The sequence below is a fragment of the Anser brachyrhynchus genome (genome assembly GCF_964034855.1).
Source record: "Anser brachyrhynchus genome assembly, chromosome: 4".
NCBI classification, from domain to species: Eukaryota; Metazoa; Chordata; class Aves; order Anseriformes; family Anatidae; genus Anser; species Anser brachyrhynchus.
In genome coordinates this window covers 53,456,890-53,472,466 of record NC_137698.1, presented here as the reverse complement: position 1 = coordinate 53,472,466, position 15,577 = coordinate 53,456,890, and the positions used below count along the sequence as shown (strand labels likewise).

At 34.6% G+C, this 15,577-nt stretch overlaps 1 protein-coding gene across 1 annotated transcript in view; it reads right to left on the bottom strand.

The window, feature by feature from the left end:
• KCTD8 (potassium channel tetramerization domain containing 8) overlaps nt 1–15,577 on the bottom strand; it is an 88,739-nt gene that overhangs the window by 38,006 nt on the left and 35,156 nt on the right. The window lies entirely within an intron of this gene.

The window sequence follows — 15,577 nt, the reverse complement described above, 5'->3', positions numbered from 1 at the left end:
CTGTCTATAAATAAAAGCTCATCACAGATGTTGCTATGTGGGGAATCACTCAAAGGTATTGCAACAGGTAATGGCAGTGAAATTAATGCCTGATAGCCAGGATGGAGAACAACAAAGACAGAAGCGAGTTCTTTGGTCCATGTTATCCACTTCTTTAACTTATGATATGAGAAGGTGGAAGACCAAATACTTATATAAAGTATAGATTGACTTGATACTTATGGCAAAAGCTACTGGGGGAATGGCACAACTTTGAGTGGACTTCACTAGTATGCCTGTAGTATGACTGTAGTTTTCAACTGAAGATTTATCAAAATCCTGTCTAACATAACTCATTATGCTCTGTAAAACAATCAAGGAATGTAACTGTGGGTAGTGATTTGATAAATTAGCATCAGCAATCTAGTGTCAGACTGTCTTAACAATGTAAGTCAAAGCCAAGGAACTCTTACATTCTGTTTGTTTTTTTTCAGGACACAGCTATTTCAAATCCCCCTTGCCTCTGCATGAGCAGAATAGAGAAACATTGCACTAGAGCATCTTAATTTAGTAATAGTATAAACATGTATAGTTTCATTCTGAAAAAGACCTCTGCTTTCTTATTACTAAAGTTTGCAGGTGTTACCTTCAACTGACAGGAGAAGAAAATGTTAAAATGGTGTTTCACAATGGGGGATTTTTTGAATCAAAAAATTAAGTAATGTTAAATACAGAGTAAAGGTCAGATGAATACGATCTTGAAAGATCAGGATGATGAACTGCAAGTCTTTAAAGCCTCTGAAATCTCAAAAAATTTAAAAAGAAAGGTCAATAAAGGATTTAGTCAATTTGCTGATGAGTAACACTTTAATGAAAAATGAATCTTATGTTCTATCAGATGATTAAAATGTCATGCCTGAACTATATTACTTTCCACAGTTGTAGCAACAGTTCTAGCTACATAACTGAGGATTAAAAGAACATTTTTTCAACTCAAATAATGATATTATCAGACAACTATTAGAAGTTTTAAACAGTGATTTATAGGTTTACAGAGTTTTTCATTAAAATAATCCTTAGAAAACAACATAGTAATAATAGTAAAACCCATATAAAGCTGAAGTTAAAGAATTAATATATAGCCGAAAGGATATCACTTTAATAAGATTTTAACTTTGAACCCTGTTTTGAACTTACTATAACAGGCATTTAAATGTATTAGTACTGATATTTTTTGTGTGCTTAGAGCTAAACTCTTAGTTCTAACATTTTAATCCCTCAGGTTTTGTTTGTTGGTTTGTTTTCAAATATGAAAACACCAGCCCTGTATTTGAATGAAGTGAAGCCTTCAGAACATAAGCACCAATTTTAGCCCACTATTCTTTGTCCTATTGATTAAAACAAACAAACAAACAAACAAAAACATTAACTATTAAGTTAGTTAATAATAATTTCCTATTATGTTGATAGGAAACAACCCAACAACAACAAAAAATATTTTCTGCCACCTTGGATATTTGAACACGTAGAAAATAAAGAAGCCATTCAAGGAGTGACTACTTGAATATAAACAATAAAGGATTCCCTTTTCTGCAGTTCTTACAGATGTTTTTGTTCAACAGAAGAGTCAAAAAAGCACAGAGCTCCTTCTGACTGCAAGGAAATCTTCAGGAGCAAAATCAGGCAGGATAGCAGACCTGTGCAAGTTTGCTTGTGATTCAGCTGATTTCAATTTATGAATTTCCTTTTCTCTTACCTACTTAAGTTCTATGAAAGATAACTATTTTCAAAAGAATCTCTGAAGTTATTCTTTCTATAAATAAAACTCCAAATAATTATCTCATCCCATCTAGAAACTGCTGTGTAATTATGTAGCATCCAAAAGTTAGGAAAGTTAGATTTCAATCTAGTAACTATTGAGATTTCATTTGTTCTTCATAGACTTTTAATCTATCAATAATGTTTTATAAATTGTAAATGCAATCACTCAGTTTATGCAAATAATTATTCTCTATTGCTATTGAAAGCATACAATCCACAGGCAATAATAAAAAAAAATCATTTTAAGCTCCACTAATTCTTCACATAAAACTATTTTAGAATCTATGCATTATATATTTCCTCATACTCATGTTTTGTCACTGCCAGTACTCGTCAAAAATATCTAAAGAGATCACATTCTTAGTTCATCTCAGAGCAATATTCAATTTTTTTGAATTTGCGTTTTATCATTCCTCCTGAAATAACGTAACGGAGCATTGTAAAAGTTCGCTTCTTGTTCTTGTATGGATAACCCATTAGGTATTTGGAGAGGTTTGCGACCACGTGAAATGCCAAGATGTTATGAAGACATCATAAAATTATTTGCAGCTCTATGATGATACTACATTGATGTCTAGTCAAGAAAAAGCTTCGTCATGCTACCCTGCTAACAGTATTTATTTAAACAATAAATACTTGAAACCTGATTAATAATAATAATTAAAAAACAATCAAACATTAAGCATCCAATGGATGTCTTCTGAATTTTCACTTTTGCAAAGTTTTCCCTGCTCAGTTTTAAGACATATTCCCTACCTCTGAGATGGAAAAGATGACTGTTACCTATAGTGAGATAAAATGGAAAGTCCCATCAAGAAATTTTTAAATGCATGAATAATTTCATAGCTAAGAATGATTCCTCCTTTTTTGGGACTATGATCAGTCTGAGCCCAAGGCAGCCTGACTGAACTTGCTAGTCATGTCATTTCAAGTAATCAGAAAATTTGTGGGAAAGATGTATTGATAATGAAACCATTCTAGTGCTTTTTCGTTTAATGCACACTTGTATTGTCCGTTGTCTTCAGTTGTTTCAGGAGACACACATGAATGTTTCAAATAAATATGCAGCAGCTTCTTAGGAATTTACATTACATATATATTTCAAAGATCAATTACAGGTCAGATGGTCCCTGGCTTCTGCGAAGCTGCAAAGAGCTGCAGAAAAGGGATAAATCCTCCTTAGCCTGCCTTGTGCAGCCATCTGGGAAGAACAGCAGCTCCAATTCTGAATAACATGGCAGTGCTTTCTGCATTTTTGAGCAGAGAGGAATGTCCGGACTGCTTGGACAATCCCTGGAAAGGCAGACGGAAGTGAATCTTCTTTTCTCTTTTAAGAGATGTTGCTTGAGGTGTGTATTATCTGCATGCCATGCCTTTGTGAGGTCATTGAAAGGATAAGGATTTTGCTAAAGGATTCAAAGGAAGAAAAGGAAATACACTGGAATGCTGGGATTACTAAAACTCTGTTTCATGTGACAGTCAAGTGTAGATAGACCTGACCCTGTCAGATGTTTCTGTGTGGAGAAAAGTAAATCTTCAGCTACTCTAAAAAGAAGAAAGGAAATTGGGAAGATAAGGAAATAGACTTTTTTTTTTTTTTGGTTCCCTCACTATAAACTATGGGAAATAAAGGCCAAGTCATCACCTGTAAATTGGTGGCAAATATTAACATAGTCTTTACCCTCAAGGCAAATGAGACAGCTCAGATTAACAATGAAAACCTCTCATGGCAAACAGTAAATACAGGGTTGTCTTTTTTAGGACAGAGGCTCTGGGTCTGCCTACCCAAAATATCCAACTAAAATGCATTGAAGTTAGCAGTATCTTTTTTCCTAAACTTAAATAGGATCACAGTGAAATCCCTCAAATGCTCAAAGTATTCTAAGAAAATCAATGAGTGTTCATATTTTTTCCAAATGGACTCTTGTAGCAAAATTGTCTCCTTATGTCAAAAATAATTTTGTGATGAGAACTTTCACAACGGAGAGAAAGAATTTAAGGACAATGAGAAAATATATCAAAGTATGCAACATTGCAAGAAAAGGGGCAGCAAATCACTTTTGGCTGCTATTTTAGGCCAATGTTTTTATTAACTACCCTGACAATCACAGAGCATCAGCTATGATAGAATAAATGTTAAGGAAGAATGAGTGAAAAGGAACAGAAAATATAGAATGAGACTAAATATTTTCTTAAGAAGTACTTACAAAAATGCACAAATCCCACGTTTAAGTTTTCAGATGTGCATTTTTCCTGAATACAAACCTTGTATAGTGAATGACAGATACAAATAATGTGATTTCTATTTATTTTTTTGCAATTAATAAACTAAAAAATACCAGTGTCACAGGAAACTGGGAAATTTATGTGTAACCACAGAAAAGAATATTTGACATAGAAATGACAACAGTGTAGCTTTAACTTTTATTCATGGAGGTGTTTTAAACTTTACATATATATCTAACCTAATTAGATATCTTTATCTAATAGATTTATCTTATAAATCTATTACTATTCCCCATCCCTAGGTAGCACTGTTTAGCCATTTCTCATTTACTAAGACTTATAGAGAAGGTTAGCACTGTCCTTTCATATTGAATGCACTTCTTTTGCCAGAATGGCCAGAGGGCGATCTCCTTCAGCTGAGCCCCTATCTATGCTTTTTCTGGTGTGTGTGCATCCATCCATAGCATAGTGCCAGGCAGATTTTTACTGTCAGTTACATAACCAGTTGATGCTATACCACCCAAAACAGCAAATACCACCAAAAATATACAGCACCACTCTTGATTGAAGAAGACAAGAAACTCGAAAGCTCCAATGCATTCCTAAAAAAGACTTATGGTAAAGAACCTGTAAAACTTGTTAACTTCTACGTAGCTCTTCCTACAACCAGTAAAATTCATACTTCAGCAGACTAAATGTGCAGTGCTGTAGTGGTAAAGTGGGACTGCAGGACTCATTCATCTTTTCCTTTCTGCTTATTAAGAACAGCAATTTTATTTTTGTATTTCTACTCAGTACCTTTATCCTCTAACACAATTACACATTAGAGATCAAAACATGGGGAAAAAAAAACCCTAACACTATCAAATCAATTATTAAAACTGAAGCTGTTTTTATTGTCTTGGCCTCAAATACTAAGTTTATGAATTTTCCATAATTGTACCTAAGGAATTAAAAAACGTGGTGCTAACGTGCATTTCTGCTATTAACATTTTTATTCTAATGCCATTTATATTAGATAATTTGTACAGTTTTTATCCCTTAAAAAAATGAGGTTTATTTTTTATTTTCCAGGATAAAGAGTGATCAGTTTTACATTCCAATTAAAACAATTGTTGGAGTGGGCACTTTCCAGTTGAATACTTCCCTCTCTGCCCAGGTGTTTACATATCCCTTGACATATGTCTCTTTTCTTGCTATACATTTTTTCCAGCCAATGTTATAAGTTGGGTTTTCAAGTGCTGTGACTGAAGCTATGAAGGCAAGGAAATAAAAGATGAGCAGGTTCTCAAATGCCTTTACATTTCATATGACTTTCTTTCTATATCCCCTCTTTTCCATGTTACGAAATAATCATAAACTCCTGGGACCACAAACGCCATGTGGCAGATATTAGCAAATCAGTATCTCAGGAGAGGCTGTACCCAGAAATATGATTGGTGTGGTTGCCCAAGAGACCAACACTGCTCAGTACAAAATGCTTCTCACCCGCATCTGCCATAGGATAAAGTTATAATCAAAAGCCTTCCATGAGCTCTCATGCAGTATTCTCCAAGATGCAGGACAAAATATGCCTGACTTAAAAATTACTCCTGTAAGCAACTTGTAACTATGTGCAATGCCCTTCTTCTGCTCAAACAAGCTTTCTCCCCAAAATACCATCTTTTTTCCTTACTTGTGAAACATCTTGCGTGATTCATTTCTTTTAATAACATCTTATATAGATTAAAAGTTTAACAATGTTTTGATACAAAAGAGCCTTTGCGTAACTGCGACAGAGAGACATAAAGCTAATATTAAATACAAAGTTGTGTCATATTCTATACATTAAATCCAGTTAAGCTCTGACAGAGCATCTGTAAAGGCTTCCTTGAACCCTCCCAGTGTTTACTTTGGTGTGAACTAGGTTCATCCCTCAAAATTACGATAGTTGTTAACAACTTTAAACTACTTGCAGTGGATGAGGAATAGGAAAGCCCTCAGTATTTCTGAGGTTAGAAACCCAGACAGGGCACTGGCCTGGCATTCTGTCACCTGTGAGGGCATGATAGAACAGAATAGTACAGTTGGAAGGGACCTTCAAACACCATCTAGTCCAACTGATGTCTGTATGGCCACTGAAACAGCCTTAAATTAATAATATGCCACTCCAGCAATGAATAGCAAAGGCTCTGAACCCCACGGTTCACCCCATATTGTTTTGAGAATCCTGTAAACAGAGAAGACAGCTCCTGATACAGAGACAACAATCTAACAGGCAATTAAACTACCAGATTAATAACTGCAATGTTTTAAGAGCAGTTTCTGACCTCAGTTATACCACTACCAATCTACTGCAACGTCCCCATAATTCACTAATGTGTTGTTTTTTTTCCTACAAAGTTCCAGACTAGGTATGAAATACATCTTTTATTGTGCATTAAATAAAAAACATAAAATTTTTTTGCATCAATCAGTTCAATTTTCTGGATGCCAGGATACTAACAGATATGTGGACATCTGCGACAGAAAAAAAAATGCTTGCTTCTAGAGCTGACAGCTCACATAACTAACGCTTCATCTACCATATGATCTATTGGAGACCGTGATCAATCATAGCTGTGATTTGCAGACTTAGGCATTCCAATTCATGTAAAAACTTTGCAATGTAACACAAGACTATGAAGAAACTGTTATAATTATCTGTTACAGGAGTGCTGTGTTCAACATCATCTATTGTTTCCTGGCAATTCCAGGCATTTCCACCTTTCCCCTTCTTCCTTGCCCAATAAGAAACTGGAAAACTATATCAAACAGTACCGGACTATTAAACCATGCCCCAGTGACAGCAACCCTACTGCCGAATTCCTCAATATAAGCCAAATATTTTGTTGATAGTTACATATGACAAATCCCTTATCTCATTTATTCAATCTTGTTATATATACTGGCATTATTAATATTTTCCTGTATAAAGCCATTCCTTTTGCTATATTTTTCTAAAGTAAAAGATGTTTGTGTATAATACATTGAAGTCAATATATGCACTGTATTTTTGTTGTCCATTATGCTAATATTTTATTCTGAAACAAACCTCCAAAGGCCTGCTATAAGCAGACAGCAGATGGAGGTGATGAATGCATCCATACATAATCATGGCTGCTTTTATTCTTTTTAGTGGCTGGAAAACTTCCATAACATGTATTTTGTTCATGTACTCATACTCATTTCTGATCTACTCTGAGAAGTTCTCAGAATCAAAACTACATAGAACTGGAACTGAATGTATTTTCCATTTTCAGGGAAGATTTATTCTTCAGAAAGGTGCAATGGAAGACTTGGGAGCATTCATTCAGCAGTGTTGAATGTTGCCTATGAGGATGTGAACTTTTTTGACTTTGTGGAAAGTCAGTGACGATGGAAACACTCAGGGCTTTGATGCTAAAACTGACCTTTGATAATTAGCTAGAAGAAGGGAAAAAAAGCAATCTATTACATGCATGAATAACCTTATCTTAATTGCCAGCAAATGAAACCAGCCTTCTTTTTTTAATGCCTCAGACTTCATTCACCTTAAAAACTTATGCTTATACTTGCAAGTTGGTACTTGCAGGAAACTGAAGCTCAGGAGAGCTCAGTTAAGATGACTAGAGCCAAATGGACCCATTTTGACACAGGCATGGTCAGACAAAGAAAGAGTAAATGCTTTGATGTGAATCCCAGCTCAAGTGAGAGGGCACCTATAACGAAACCCCATCACAAAGCACTGACTCTAGCAGTAAACTGTTGCCAAGAAAAGGAGATTGAGTTTCACTCAGGTAAAAATGTTAGATTAGCACTGTGCCAATTCAAGATTTTGGTTTATTTTCACATCCATCCCTAGAATGAAATAAGGCTATATGATAACATTAATGGAATATTGAAAGAAATATTATTAAATTTGGAAAAATGATCTTCTGGCTTCAGAACTTGACATTTTTACTGAAAATTTCACTTACCGTGGGAGTTCACAACAATTTGGTTCCCCCGTTCTCTTTTATAGGTTTTCACGTGCACGCAAGTCTTTCAGAAACCCCAGAGTTGCAGAAGTCATATGAATATAAGTCCCAGTCAGTAACAATTGTAAAATTTCACAGCAGGGTTTGCTGTTTCTGCTTGGGACAGGATCCTTGAGTTGCTGATACTGGCTTCTGGATAAATACTAAACCACAATTAGGGTCCTTTGCCCCCCACAGAGAGTGAAAGCAAGAAACAGGGAGAGGAGAGAAAGAAAGGGGAGGAAAAACAGATGCCTGCAGCTAAAACTCCTCATGTTGTGTGTGAGCAAACACACTGCAGCAACGTAGCACTATTTCATTAAGGTTTTCAATGGACAGCAGGCAGTTGATATCACTCACAACTCATCACATTGACCAAAAATAAAAATAAAAAAAAGGAGGGGGGAGGAAGCTGAAAGCTACAGAACTGTAGCACCCAGAAAGGTTAATTACCAGACACTTTGAAACAATACAAACACAGCTCTGAATTATTATTACCTTTTTTTACAACTCAATGAAATGTTTGTCAATTCCACAGAAAAGACATATAGCCAAACCTACACCTCCTTATCAGTTTTGGTAGTCTGAAAGTGCCTCTCTCTAAAAGTGTATTTACTTGCAGTTTGGATTATGAAACTACTATGGAATATTTAAGTTCTCAATACAGTCTCTATACACCATGGAGTTATTTTAGTATATTTAAACAGGTAAACTTAACTCAGTATGGGAACTTCTAGGTTCCATCTCTTCTGTGAGACTAGGTACAGGGGACAAAAGTCCACTAGTCTAAATAGATAAAAGATATTTTAAAATAAATAATACCAATTCCAAACATCCAAAAACAAAAGGCAAGTCTAAACAATCATAACATTGGCTTTAAAATCTTGACAGGAAGAAGGAAACAGGATTTGTCTTTTTACTTTCATCCTTGTGAAGTACACCTTTCAATCTTTTCTTTGTAATCCACAAGAGCCAGTACTCATTTTAAAATATAATTTAAAAGCTTGAATTCTGGGTAATTAGATGAATCCAGGAACTTGGTTTTGACTTTTGGAGGAAGAGGACTGAGGTGTGGTAGGAGGCTCTTGGTAAATCATGGAATGCCATAAAATCTGGGGTGAGCAAAATGTTATATAATTTCTTTTTTATAAATAGTTATACATTCATGAGCCTTACACTAAAAAAGTGTTAATTGTATGTGGCTCTTGAAGACATTACATTATAAACAGATATCAAAACACTTCATGAAAGTAAACAAGACCAGTACAATTACTTTACAGATGGAAAATATGAGTCAAAAAGGATCGAAACAACCTGACAAAGGGAGCATCCAGCAACAGCCTCATATTAATGCTACATCTCAAAAATTCCACAGAAGTATTCCTTACCAAATGCTGTCTCAAAATAGTAATCTCTACACTTACGGAATTTAGTCATAGACAATAAATTGACCACCTTAAATAAAAGGCAAACTGCAAAGCCATGCAATGTCTTGCAATTTGTTCATACATTTTTTCTAAAAATCCTGTTTCAACAGCTAGCATAACCACCTGGTAAGAACCATTTTCTGCAAGCTTCAGATTTGATCCAAATACAAAAACCTGTTCATATTGTCTTTTTGATTATGCAAAGCTTTCAGGACTTAAATCAGAGTAAAAACACACCAAAAAAAAATTTAATTGCTTTGACTGTGTGTCTTTCACACCAATAAATTAAGTAAGGGCAAAGTATAAAAAGAAAAGGGAAAAGTAGGAAGGATAATTTCAATGTAGTGATTAGATTCCTCATGTACTTGTCACTAAGGCACTGTGAAACATTAAATCATCGGAAGACCCAGCCATAGCACAGCTGTTGGTAGTTTAGCAGTATGATACACCAAGATCTCCTTCTCAGTAACATTTCTTTGTCTTTGCTCTAAGCAGTGGAAAAAATCAAGGGGTGGCATATCATTAAACTGAATATATCAAGTAGAATACGTTTTCAGTATTTAGTTTAAATATTGGCAATTAGCATCAAAATTTTAGGATGTAATCCTTGGAAGACTTATGTGAAAGCTTAAATTTACTCAAATGCTTAAAGTTTATAAAATGTATAAATCATTGACTGTCTAAGACATCCGTTTAGTCCTTGTGATATAAAATAACATGCCTTTATAGAAAGTATTGCATTGCTGTCACTATTTTTGCAATAGGAACTTCTTGGAACCTCACTCTGACTACATGGGCAAGGCAACATTTCCAAAAACACACGTGGACACTTCATGCAGGAAAAGCTGGACATGGGAACATTCACAATTTTCAGAATTACAGTTCAAGGTTTACAAATCTCAGTGATTTGGGAATATAAAATCATTTGGCCGATTATTTACAGGTTACAATTACGGCTGCGTTATGGTCTGCCACATACAACAAGATGTTAAGTTCTGAAAGAAAAAAAAATATTTTTGAATGGAAGCTTAGCCCTAAAAAAAAACAAAAACCAAAGCACAAAAAAACAGCTTACACTTGTAAAGGCTAAACTATATTTTAGAAAGACAATATTCACAGACAGCTTCCGTTCATTATGAAGCATGTTTCTAATTTCCTACTGCTGACTCACAGCAATTAAACTAGGAAACATAGTCCGGATAGAAAGACTCTGGCAGGCAACTCACCGCTGGCTGATAAGCTTATTCACAATGGTGAAATTGGCTCTAGGGGCAAGAAATGAGGTGTCATGAAATCCTACAAAAGAACAGTTTTCATGTGCTTTAATTTGAAAATTACAGAAAATGGAAAGAGATGTATGGAATAATTATGCTGACAACACTGTGCTTTTAGTGACAGAAGACAAAGTCAGAACAAAAACAAGCAACTGAAAACAGAAGCAAGCTGGATAAAGCATTAGGTTCTTTTCCACCTGAATGTTTCTTTAATGAAGCAGTAATCTCTGTCTCCTGCATTAAAGAAAAAGGTTTGCATAAAAAAATAAAATCACTGTTCTTCCAAATGAAAGCAGCAAATATGAAAAAACAAAACAAAACAAAAAACCCACGCACATTTAAAGTGACAAGTTGCAATGGTGCGAAGCACAACAGAATTCAAGTAATAAATGAGGCTTTTGCATAGGATCTTGAGAGACATCCAGTTTTCAACAGTTAGGCAAATATATATACTCACAGAAGTTTCAGTAATGCTCTGTTGTAGCAATTGCAGAGATATTTCCAAACCTGTAACCTTTAATTGCTTGTGTTTTTTATTTCTTTATTCATTGAAATCAACTGTGAATCTGAGTGGCCACTGTACCAAATGACAGAATAAAGAAGTCTCAGGTAGTTGATTCCAGGCCCCTGTTCCTATGTTTGCACAGCAACATAGACCTGGCTATGGCACACCACAGAAATGCAAGGTCCCAGAGAGCTGCCTGTAACCGGCAAGCTGGGACAATGCATCAGTACCATCTTTATCACGCTCTTATAAGTATGACCAGGACAAGAATTAATAAAAGAAAAAGCCACTTCAGCTTTTTCAGCTATTTAAACGAAGGGAACTTAACACCTTTACCTGTATCTACGCCAGAATAATAGCATTTTTATATTTTAGATGGTCCCATTCTTTTTTTTTTTTTTTCTCCTCGTGTCCTATCCATCTCAGAAACCTTCTTTTAACTGGAGCTTTAGCTAAAACAAACAAAAAACACATAAATTTGCTTCCCAATATTAAATCTCCCTCCTCCCTGGCCCCCCTCCTTTTTTTTTTTTTTAAATCCTTTCTAATGGTACTGTTTTTCATTTGGTAAAGAGTTTCTACAGCTTTCAGAAATAGGTTCTCTCAAACACTGCATAAGTAGATTTTGTCTGGGATTTATACTGCTCTGCATTTGATATCATGTCTATTGAATCCAATTGCCAAGATATGCATTTTTTCTGGGTAAATGCTTTCTAAATTGTGAGGGGAAAACCATACATATTGTTTTTTTTCATACAGCCAATTTTTACAAGCCATTTTGTCCATGTATCTTCTCTTCCTTTTATAAAATAGGTGTATTTCAAATTTATTTGGGGTATTTCAAATAAGATTTAGTTTTTACATAAGTGCCCTTCAAAGATGGAACAAACAGCACACGTTACTGGTATTTCAGATCACCAGTAATACAGAATATTTTGTGTTGTAAGATCATGCATGTTGAAGAACACTAGGAGTTAGTTTATATTACAAAGAGTACTTGCAAGAGATAATGGCATAATCATCATTAAGGTGTAAAATGCAAAACTATTGGTCTGGGCAAGCCTTCCAGGCCAGACAGGCTGTACCTGAAGTCGGGGATTTTCAACAGCCGAAGCAAGAAATAATTGTTTCCCACTCTGTCCCTGGGCATTTGGAGCGAAACAAATAAATGAAATAAATCTCTGATTGGTAGCCAACTGCAGAAAGAAATACTGAATACTAGTAGAAACATTGCACAGGAACAAACACTATGTGCCTAGTTTTCTAAGTAAAAGTCTGTGTCTGAATAAAGATACGTACATTTTAAGTAATAACATATGTGAAACTACAGAGCTTACAAATATTTTACAATCAAATACAGAAATGAACATGATTTTTTTTCCATATGCAGACTATGTTAATGTCCATAACCATCTTATTGCCATTGAAAATTCTCAAGCATATAGCAATATTGCTTAGAACTCTGAGACTATTTATCATTCTCAAGGTCAGATGCTTATCTACAACCAGCTAGACCTTAATCAGTACTACTGCTGTGTGACAGTAAACATCTCAGACTGTGGATTCTTTTTCATGCTATGAAGAAAATAGGAGAGTGGGAAATGCCATCTTACCTGAATACTGTAGAAGCACTTACAGTTCCCTGCTATTGGTCTCTACTGCTTGTCTATTTTTTTTCCTCTTACATTTCATGTCTCATCTATCCCATAATAAACTTCTCCTAAGTTTATAAAGTTATATAAACATTATACTCTATTTTTCATGAGCATTCTCCAATGAAAGAATTTCAATATCCTTGGTTATGGACCTCTGAACTCCAGACAGGAAATCACAGAGGCATCTGAAGCCTGAGATCTACCAGTCCTATCAGTCGAAACATTTAAGTGTTCATGAATTCAGTGACTAAAACTTATGAACTTAACTTAAAATTAACTCCATTCTCAGCAATTAAAACATCTGATACTTCAAAACTGTTCTATTCATGAAGTAGAGAAAAAAAAATCAGCAACTATATTATGAATTATTTTCTCAGCTCTTTTCAGGACATTGCATGATGTGCTTTGTTGCCTCAAAGTTTTCTCTACATTAAACATAAAACATTACCATATTTTAAAATTTAATGAACAAGTCATAAAGAAATTACAAAGGAGCTGTGAATGAAAGTTACCTTAGAAGTGTCTTAGGTAGGTGAAGTTTAATGTTGGCTTTAAAATAAGTAGTTTAGCATCTGTCAACATAATCACCTACCTTTTATTATCAAGACATTTTCTTTTGGGTGAGATGCACTATATTCTATGGAAATTGCAGTTTGCAAAATTATCTTCCAAAGAGCATCCAGAAATCTATTTGCTTTGGTGTGCCAGCATCTACATTTCAAATACTAACACCAAAATATTTTTTCTGTCTTTATATATAAGTAGAGGAAGTATCACTATTGGATCACCAAGTACCTACACTTTTCAGGGCATTTGATATTTGACATTATCTTACCTGTTCTTCATGCCTCTCCCTAGCTAAATACCCTATCCGTCCATATACATCTCTGATTAAATATCCTCTCCACCCAAAATAATGGGGCTACTGACTACACGGTTTTGGTTTGAGACAGCACAGCCACATTAACTATAAGCCTTAAGGCAAGATATATAGTTTGTACTTCATTTGGCTACATGACACTTTCTACATGCAGATAATCTTCCTTTTGATATTTCCATGTGCTATTTCTTCTAAATGGATAAACAGCTTATTTTGTATTACAACATTACGATTAGTTTAACAGAACCTCCTGAAAATATTAAAAACCTATTAATAATTTTTCAGTTTTATTCAGATGAAGCTTTACACTTGGGAGCATAAATTTACCCCCATGTGAAATGATATTAACACTAAAGGAGGTAATCTCATTGTCTTAAAAAAGATATACAACTTCAATCCTTCCAGAATCCTTTTGAGGTATCTCTCTGTCTCTCTTAACCATAAAATTAACAAATAAATAAATTTCTAATGACAGATGCTTTAAACCTTACCTACATTAGGTACTTAAAGGTAGTCTAAGGTTTACAACATGGACATTCACGGTGGGCATATTCAAGGCATAAGCATGTCTTTGAAGTCCGGATATAACTGCTGGTATTTAGCAAAAACTATGGTATGGATAAGCTCACATATAAAAGAAAGGCTTTTAAAACACAAATTAAAGTAGGATATCCAACTTGCAGTGGCCTGAACTTACTAGTTAAAATGCCTTATTTGAATTGTGACCTAAAACTAACAATATCATTGCACCAAACCACTAGCAAGCATTTATTTTCAGATTATTAAAATTATATCCATTATAAAAAAAAATTATATCCATCATAAAAAAATAAAATACTGCGATATGGTTAAAAATTGCTTCTGGATAAATATTTTAGATATTAATAACATAACTTTTGTTTAAATTTTGTATATTGTGCCATTAATTATTATTATTTCTTAATTATGTTTTAGCACCAGCAAGTAATTAATTTTCATCATACTTTTCAACTTGAAAGACTTCAAGAACCTAAAGGCATTCTGTGAAAGCTTTGAACTTTCTATTTCCTTTGTACTTTCCATTTCTCTCCCCTGGTCTGCTGGTTCATGCTTACACGCTTAAAGATACAGCAAAAAGGTCACAAGTAAAAAAGGCAGCTCAACCAGCACCGAAAACAAAACATTATCTGAGCAAGAAAAATGAGAAGTAAATCTCTATAAACATAGTTCACAAAGGCAACACAGACTGTTGTTGAAACAATTTAGTAAATGCCTCTGTAGTGACACTGTTGTCAGTAAAGCTTACATCTCCTCTCCCAAGCTACTAAACCAAATGTCCTTGGCATTCCAGTTTTCTAAACCATATGAGTGAAATTAGTTCTCAAGTGGACTTAAATTACTACACCCTGATGTTTTGCAAATTTCCCTATGAATCTCTGACTTTTCAGATCAGAACCCTTCCTTTTATTTGTTATAGACAGCTTGGAAACATAAACCATTGGCTATTCCCTGCTAGGACTGTCATTTTTTACATAAAGAAGTAAAATCACCCAAGTATCTTACATTTTACAGTCTTCTAAAACAAAAAAGCTACCAAATTTATTTCAGAGCATTTCCAAACAGCCATGACTACCTAATATCCAGGTGCAATAATCAGATTTCTGTAGCAACAATTCAACAAAGCACAACTAAAATCTTCCAGAAACTTGTTTAGGAACAAGGTTTTCAAACACACTTAGGATGCCTTGACAGTTACATACTTTACTATGGATCACTGCTGGTGATATATGTATGGCACTTCAGTCTACTATCTTA